The sequence below is a fragment of the Macaca fascicularis genome, chromosome 12 (genome assembly GCF_037993035.2).
Source record: "Macaca fascicularis isolate 582-1 chromosome 12, T2T-MFA8v1.1".
Lineage (NCBI taxonomy): Eukaryota > Metazoa > Chordata > Mammalia > Primates > Cercopithecidae > Macaca > Macaca fascicularis.
Window position 1 is genome coordinate 133,482,888 of NC_088386.1, and position 7,819 is coordinate 133,490,706.

The window sequence follows — 7,819 nt, forward strand, 5'->3', positions numbered from 1 at the left end:
GGCTTGGAATCCTGGGGCCCATCCCAGAGTCCGTCGCCCACAGTGCCTGAGTCAAAGTTCACACAAAGGAGGCCCTCCCAGCCCAGGTGACTTTGCAGCCCACTGGCACACTGCTGGCGGGTGGCAGGGGACCCACTGCCGGAGCCCACTTCCTGCTTGGTCAGTGTGGCAGGGCCCGGTGCTCATGCTGATCTCAAGCAACCTGACAGCCTCCTCGTGAAGGCCCAAGGGTACAGTGAAAGGCCAGAACCCAGATATTCAAGAGGGCCTGGGGGCTCACAGCTTCGCCTCCTGCACAGAGGTCATCTGGGAGCAACCTGCCAGATCCTCCCTCAGGAAACAGTCTCCTCCTCCCAACACCAGTTTACTCACCTCCAAAGTAAGGGGGCTGGGCCAGATGGTTCTAAACCTCCCTCCGCTTCCAGCCTCTGTGACCGATCACTCTATGCACCGAGGGCCATCCGGCATGAGCAGGAAGCCTGCGGTGCACGCATGTAAATCAGAAGGTGCATTCCCGTGGGGATGTGGGAATCCAGTGTGAGTAGGAAGCCTGCAGTACGCTTGTGTAAATCAGAAGGTGCATTTCTGTGGGGACGTGGGATGTCAAGCTCAGACACAAACCCCAAGGAAGGCGGGTCAGGACTCACCATCCAGACAGTATCCATAATGCCATGCAGATGTGGTATCGTGCACAATCATCATTGCTTGTAGTAGAAATTAGGCAAAATGGAACATAAGCAATTTACTTACAGGACCAGAATTAATATGATTTTAACACATACCAATTTTTAAATTTTTCTCTAGGCATTTTATCAACTTTTCTGTGTTACCATTGATAGAATATTCGCAATGCCACTTACACAGGCCACGTATGCAGGCATGCACACTTTCTCCTCCCAAAACATGCAAAATGATATCATTGTGGAGCTGGACAGGCCCCCTGGGTGGATGTGGCCTGAGTGCCCGTCCAGTGGCTGAAGAATCTCTGCAGCTCTCCTGCCACCTGATGTCTCGGGTTCTGCTCAAATATCGACAGTGATGGGATTTTCTCTGAGACAGTTTATCCCATGTGGGTTCCTTTCTAGCCAAGTCAGTCCTTTGTAACTTTCCACCCTTTACTGCCCTGGGGTTGCGTGGAGAGCCAGGCCTACTGCTGCATAAACATTTCTGAGATGTTGAAGCAGCTCTCAGGGCTTGCAACAGGCATTGTAAACGGCCTGCCCCAGATCGGTGCCCTCCTTGTTCCTTACGAGGAGATCCCCACTGTGGTTCAGGTTGTTAATGCATTCGTATCTTTTTTCTTGCAGAAGTGACCAGGTGACCCCACTCTGGCCAGGGAACCATGGCTGAAGTCCTCAGGGGATTTGTGGGGAAGCGGCGCCCCCCTCCTCCTTGGGGTTTTCTTGCAGAGCTGCTGTGAAGAATCAAACTCAGCTGTGATAATTATCCGAGGTCAGCTCTTCCAGAATGTCCTTATCTCCTAAGGCCTTTGAGATAAGCAGGAATTGTGGTGTCTGCCTTGCCTCCAAACCTTTATCCTTGCTTATCTCAGTGGAAAATTCCAGCAGGGATTTCTGAACACCAAGTTAAATTCCTCCACTCAACAATCAGTTTGGCGCGTGGCTGCCCGCCAGGCTGGGCAGAGCAGAGGGGAGCCAAAGGAATAAACCCAAGTCCTGCCCCCAGGTGCCCAGAGCCTGGCGGGGATAGGACAGTTGCCTGCAGAGCAAGAGACTGCCGCCCGGGTTCACACAGGCCAGAGAGGCTGACCTACCTGCACAGAGGCAGGGGAAGAATCCAGAGGACCTCTCCTAGGAAGAAATGTTGGCACAGGCACGAGAAGCCCACGTGGCAGCCAAGAGGAGGGACAGCATCCTGGGCCCCGGAATGCCAGGGGCAGATGTGCACTGGGAGGCGCGGGGCTGGTGACACCATCAGTGAGCACAGGGTCTGGGTAGGCTGTGGGAGGGGTGAGAGTGGAGAGACAGCCAAGCCGGGTTGTGGGAGGCCCTGCCTAATTCTGTAAAGACTAGGATTAGAAACGTAACAAAAATGGGCTGGGCACGGTGGCTCACACCTGTAATCCACTTTGGGAGGCTGAGCCCGGTGGATCACCTGAGGTTGAGAGTTCAAGACCAACCTGGCCGACACGGTGAAACCCCATCTCTACTAAAAATACAAAAATTAGCCGGGCGTGGTGGCACACACCTCTAATCCCAGGTACTAAGGAGGTTGAGGCCGAGAATTGCTTCAACCCAGGGGGCAGAGGTTGCAGTGAGCCCAGACTATGCCACTGCACTCCAACCTGGGCAACAGAGCAAGTCTCTGTCTGAAAAATTAATATAATATAATATAATATAATATAATATAATATAATATAATATAAAAAAAATGAAGGGCCAAGTGCAGCGGCTCACACCTGTAATCTCAGCACTTTGGGAGGCCGAGGTGGGAGGATCACCTACACTCAGGAGTTTGAGACCAGCCAGAGCAATATAGTGAGACCCTCATCTCTATAAAAAAAAAACTTAAAAATTAGCTGGGCATGGTGGTGCATGCCTGTGGTCCCAGCTACTAGGGAGGTTGAGGTGGGAGGATCACTTGAGCCTGGGAGGTTGAGACTGCAGTGGGCCATGATCATACACTGCACTCCAGCCTAGGCAACAGAGCGAGATCTGGTCTCAAAAAAAAAAAAAGACACTGCTTTTATTGAGCACCTACTGTGTGCCAGGCACTATGCTAAGTCCTTGGCTTAAAATATCTGATTCAGTCCTCACAGCAACCCCTCGATGGAGCCCCACCCTGTGACCACACCCTAGAGGGCCCCACGCAGGCCTTCCTCTGGCTGTGCCCTGGCTTCCAGGTGAGCAGTCCTCCAGGCCAAGGGACACCACTTGGAGATCACGCTGCCAGATTCAGGAAGCGCAGAATTCCCCACCCAAGTCGCCCAAGCCCACTTCTGAGGCCTGCAGGGGCCTCTGCTCCGGGTCCACTCCCCAAGAGCAAACCACAGCAGGCTGCAGGGCAAAGGCACGGCTGCCACCAGGAAGCATGGCTGGAGGCTGGATGTGTGGGCCAGGCACTGACCTGCTTATCCTGAGCTCCTCCCAGTGTGACAGGCCCGGGGAAGGAGGCTACCTGGGGTTGGGACACTCCATTCTGGCCAAGGAGCCCCAGGGTTCTAAGGGCAACCCTGGGCTTCCAGGCTGTCGGGAAGATGTATCTAGCAACATAGCAGGTGGGGAACTGTGTTCAACAAGGCATTCGCTTGGCTTTATTTATGACTTTATTTATTCGCATGGCGCATGGACTACCGTTTGTACTCCTGTCCCAAGCCCTGCAAATGTGAGAGGGGGGATCCGTTATTTTTATCCTATTTTATGAGTGAGGAGTCTGAAGCCCAGACCCACTCCAGGCCACAGGGAGGAGGATGAGGGTAGGGACCCTGTGGTCCGTAGGAGTGAACGGGAGGAACTGATCAGATCTGAATCAGCCTCGGTGGAGGTGCACAGCTCCACACCGCTGCTACCCCTCGGGGGAGGAACCTTAGCTCTTCCGGCAGAGGCCTGGGCGCTTCTCTCAGAAAGTGGGCAGATAAGCTCCGCCATTCTTGCCCTGGGCTGCGCAGCCCCCAGCCGCCCACCCCCTAGGACAGACGCTGTTCTAACATTCTCCAAAGCAGCGCTGTCCTTTCTATTAGGGGGTTCCCATGGGCACGCAGCTGCGCTCCAGCTTCTCTCATAATTAAATTTAAAAGCATGGCTCCCGTTCCCACACTCCCAGCACCATTTCACCCTTTAGAGTGGCCTCCACCCTCGGTCTACACTTCCTCTCCCCTGGGTCTCTCTTGAATCTACTCCACTGGGGCTGTGGCCTCCTTCACTTCACCCAGAAGGCTCCTGGACAGTCACCTGCGGCCTCCGTGTTACCAAACCCTCAGTCCCCGCTGGCATAGCCGTGAGCACCAGGCGGCCTGGCTGGACACCCTCCTGAGCAGGACCCCATGAGGCTTCCGACAGCCTGTCCTGATGGCCCAGTCCCACTGGCCCCCCTCCTCCTGCTCCCAGAACCTCTCAACACTGGGGTAAAATTTCTCAGGCCTGTGCCTCTTCCCTCCTCTTGCTCCCTGCCCCACTTGGAGATCCACAGATGAAAACCATGAACCGGCAGACGATGCTCAGACACAGGCCTCCATCCAGGCCACCCTCCGGCTCCAGAGGCCCAAATCCGCCTACTTCCCACAAGAGGCATCGCAGATGCACACGTCCACACTCGCACTCCTGATACCCACAACCTGCCCCACCTGCAGCCCTGCCTCACTTCGTGGCAACTTGATCCTTCCAGGAGCTCAGGCCAACATCCTAGAGTCACCTGTGTCCTCTGTCCTCACACGTCCCATGTCTAACCCACAGGAAGTTCTTTCAGCTCCATATTCACACATCACACATAACCAGCTGCTTCTCACTGCTGCCATGTTAGTCCCCATGCCCCGCCTCCACTGTTCCCACTTTGGTCCCCTCTCCCCTCTGTCTGGAGCTGCACGCCCCGGTCATAGCGAATAATAATTAAAGATTAAACGCCTGAGCTATATTCATTTCCACTCCACACCTTCTCCCTAGATTTACTTTCTTCCCTGTATTAATACCGCCATTAAAAGATGGCGCTCTTCCTGCTTCTTCTTCATTCATTTTTCCCGCGCCCGCGAAAAGACTACCTGACAGCACAGGCGCAACATGACGTCCGACCGGAGAAACTGAAGCCTATCTGGCCACGCCTTCCGCAATGAGTTCATTTCCGCCTTAGCCCAACCCCTTCCCCTCCAAATGTATATAAGGCATTGCATTACCACCATTAAACGAGACTTGATCAGAGCACTGTCTTGTCTCCATTTCTCGTGTCTCTTGTTCCCCAAATTCCCACCCCCTCCTCCAGGGCCTACACTGACTATCCCGTGGGCCGGGATATGTGGCGCCCGAACAGGGACCTGGAAACGAGGGACTCCGTGAGGAAGAGGACGCTAAAGGACGGTCGACCACTAACAAAGACAAAAGGAGTCAAACTCTTCCGATCACCGCGGGAGCCTGCCGCGGGAAATTAATAAGCCTAATCAATCGGATATAAATTGGGATGATTTAGAGGAAGAGGCGGCTAAATATCACAACCCTGATTTGCCTCCTGTTTTTCATACCCACCCCCATATAATAAGACACATAATGAGGCTTCTGCACCCATTGTTATGGCAGCAATAGATCCCAAAGAAGAATTAAAGCAAAAAACTGCTCAACTAGAAGAACAGATTAAACTTGAAGAGTTACATCAATCATTGATAATTAGGCTCCAAAAGCTAAAAACAGGAAATGAAAAAATACCTAACTCAGACGCTATGGAGGGTTCCTTGCGCCCACTTCAGCGGCCTGGACAACATGTTCCAAGAGGGGGGTTAATTGCTAGCCGACATAGAGAAGACTCCTCCCCCAAAGACGTTTTTCCAGTCACTGAAACCATAGATGAACAGGGACAGGCTTGGAGGCATCATACTGGATTTGATTTTACTATTATAAAAGAGTTAAAGACTGCTGCCTCTCAGTATGGGGCTACTGCTCCATATACTCTCGCTATAGTGGAATCTGTAGCTGAGAATTGGCTCACTCCTACAGACTGGAATACCTTAGTCAGGGCAGTTCTTTCTGGGGGAGACCACTTAATTTGGAAGTCAGAGTTCTTTGAAAATTGTAGAGATACAGCTAAAAGAAATCAACAGGCAGGAAACGGTTGGGATTTTGATATGTTAACTGGTTCAGGTAATTATGCAGACACTCAGGCCCAAATGCAATATGACCCTGGACTGTTCTCACAAATCCAGGCTGCTGCTACAAAGGCCTGGAGAAAACTTCCCATTAAAGGAGATCCAGGGGCCTCGCTCACAGCGGTTAAACAAGGACCCGATGAGCCATTTTCAGACTTTGTGCATAGACTTATGACCACGGCAGGTAGAATCTTTGGAAATGCAGAAACGGGTGTAGATTATGTTAAACAGTTAGCTTATGAAAATGCTAACCCTGCCTGCCAAGCGGCAATCAGACCTTATCGAAAGAAAACAGATTTAACAGGATACATTCACCTTTGTTCAGATATTGGGCCCTCATATCAACAAGGCCTAGCAATGGCCGCCACTTTTAGCGGCCAAACAGTAAGAGATTTCCTCATTAACAAAGGTAAAGATAAAGGGAGATGTTTTAGATGCGGTAAAAGGGGACACTTTGCAAAAGATTGCTGTGAAAACCAAAATAAGAGTCCAGAAGCAAAAATCCCAGGCCTTTGCCCGAGGTGTAAAAGAGGAAGGCACTGGGCAAACGAATGTAGATCTAAAACTGACAGTCAAGGAAATCCTTTACCCCCCAGGCAGGGAAACGGGATGAGGGGCCAGCCTCAGGCCCCGAAACAAGCATATGGGGCAGTCAGCTTTGTTCCAGCCAGCAACAGCAATCCATTTCAAAACTTAGTAGAGCAACCCCAGGAAGTGCGGGATTGGACCTCAGTTCCACCTCCCACACAATACTAACACCTGAAATGGGACCGCAAACCTTAAATACCGGAATATATGGACCCTTACCACCTAACACTTTTGGGCTACTTTTAGGAAGAAGTAGTGTCACCATGAGAGGCTTACAAGTCCTCCCTGGAGTTATTGATAATAATTATGAAGGAGAAATTAAAATTATGGCCAGAGCTATTGATAGTATTGTTACTGTCCCTCAAGGAGTTAGAATAGCTCAGTTACTCCTGCTACCTTTGGTTAAAACAGATAATAATATCCAATACTCTAATAGAAATATAAAACGTTTCGGATCATCAGATATATATTGGGTGCAACCAATTACAAATCAAAAACCCTCTCTAACCTTATGGTTAGACGGGAAGGCATTCACTGGACTAATAGACACAGGGGCTGATATAACTATCATTAAACAGGAAGATTGGCCCTCTCATTGGTCTACCACAGAAACTTTAACTCACTTGAGAGGAATTAGACAAAGCAGTAATCCTAAACAAAGTTCTAAATACCTAACATGGACAGATAAAGAAAACAATTCAGGCCTCATTAAGCCATTTGTCATCCCTTACCTACCTGTTAACCTTTGGGGGCGAGATCTACTCTCTCAAATGAAAATTATAATGTGTAGTCCAAATGATATAGTTACTGCACAAATGTTAACTCAAGGATACACCCCTGGTAAAAGTCTTGGAAAAGGAGAGAACGGTATCCCACAGCCTATACTGGTTTCAGGACAACTTGATAAAAAGGGGTTTGGAAATTTTTAGCTCAGGCCACTGACATACCTGCACCCCAAAGGTGCGCTGACCCCATTACTTGGAAGTCAGATGAGCCCGTTTGGGTTGATCAGTGGCCTTTACTCAATGATAAACTAAGTGCTGCCCAACAGTTAGTGCAGGAACAACTAGCAGCAGGACATATTGAAGAAAGTAATTCCCCTTGGAATACACCTATTTTTGTTATTAAAAAGAAGTCTGGTAAATGGAGACTCTTACAAGATTTAAGAGCAGTAAATATCACTATGATCCTTATGGGTGCCTTACAACCAGGATTGCCTTCACCGGTTGCGATTCCTCAAAAATATTTTAAAATCATTATTGACCTTAAAGATTGCTTTTTTACAATTCCCCTTCACCCTGCTGACCAGAAAAGATTTGCCTTTAGTCTTCCATCTACAAATTTTAAACAACCAATGAAGCGTTATCAATGGAAAGTCTTACCTCAGGGTATGGCCAATAGTCCTACCTTGTGTCAAAAATATGT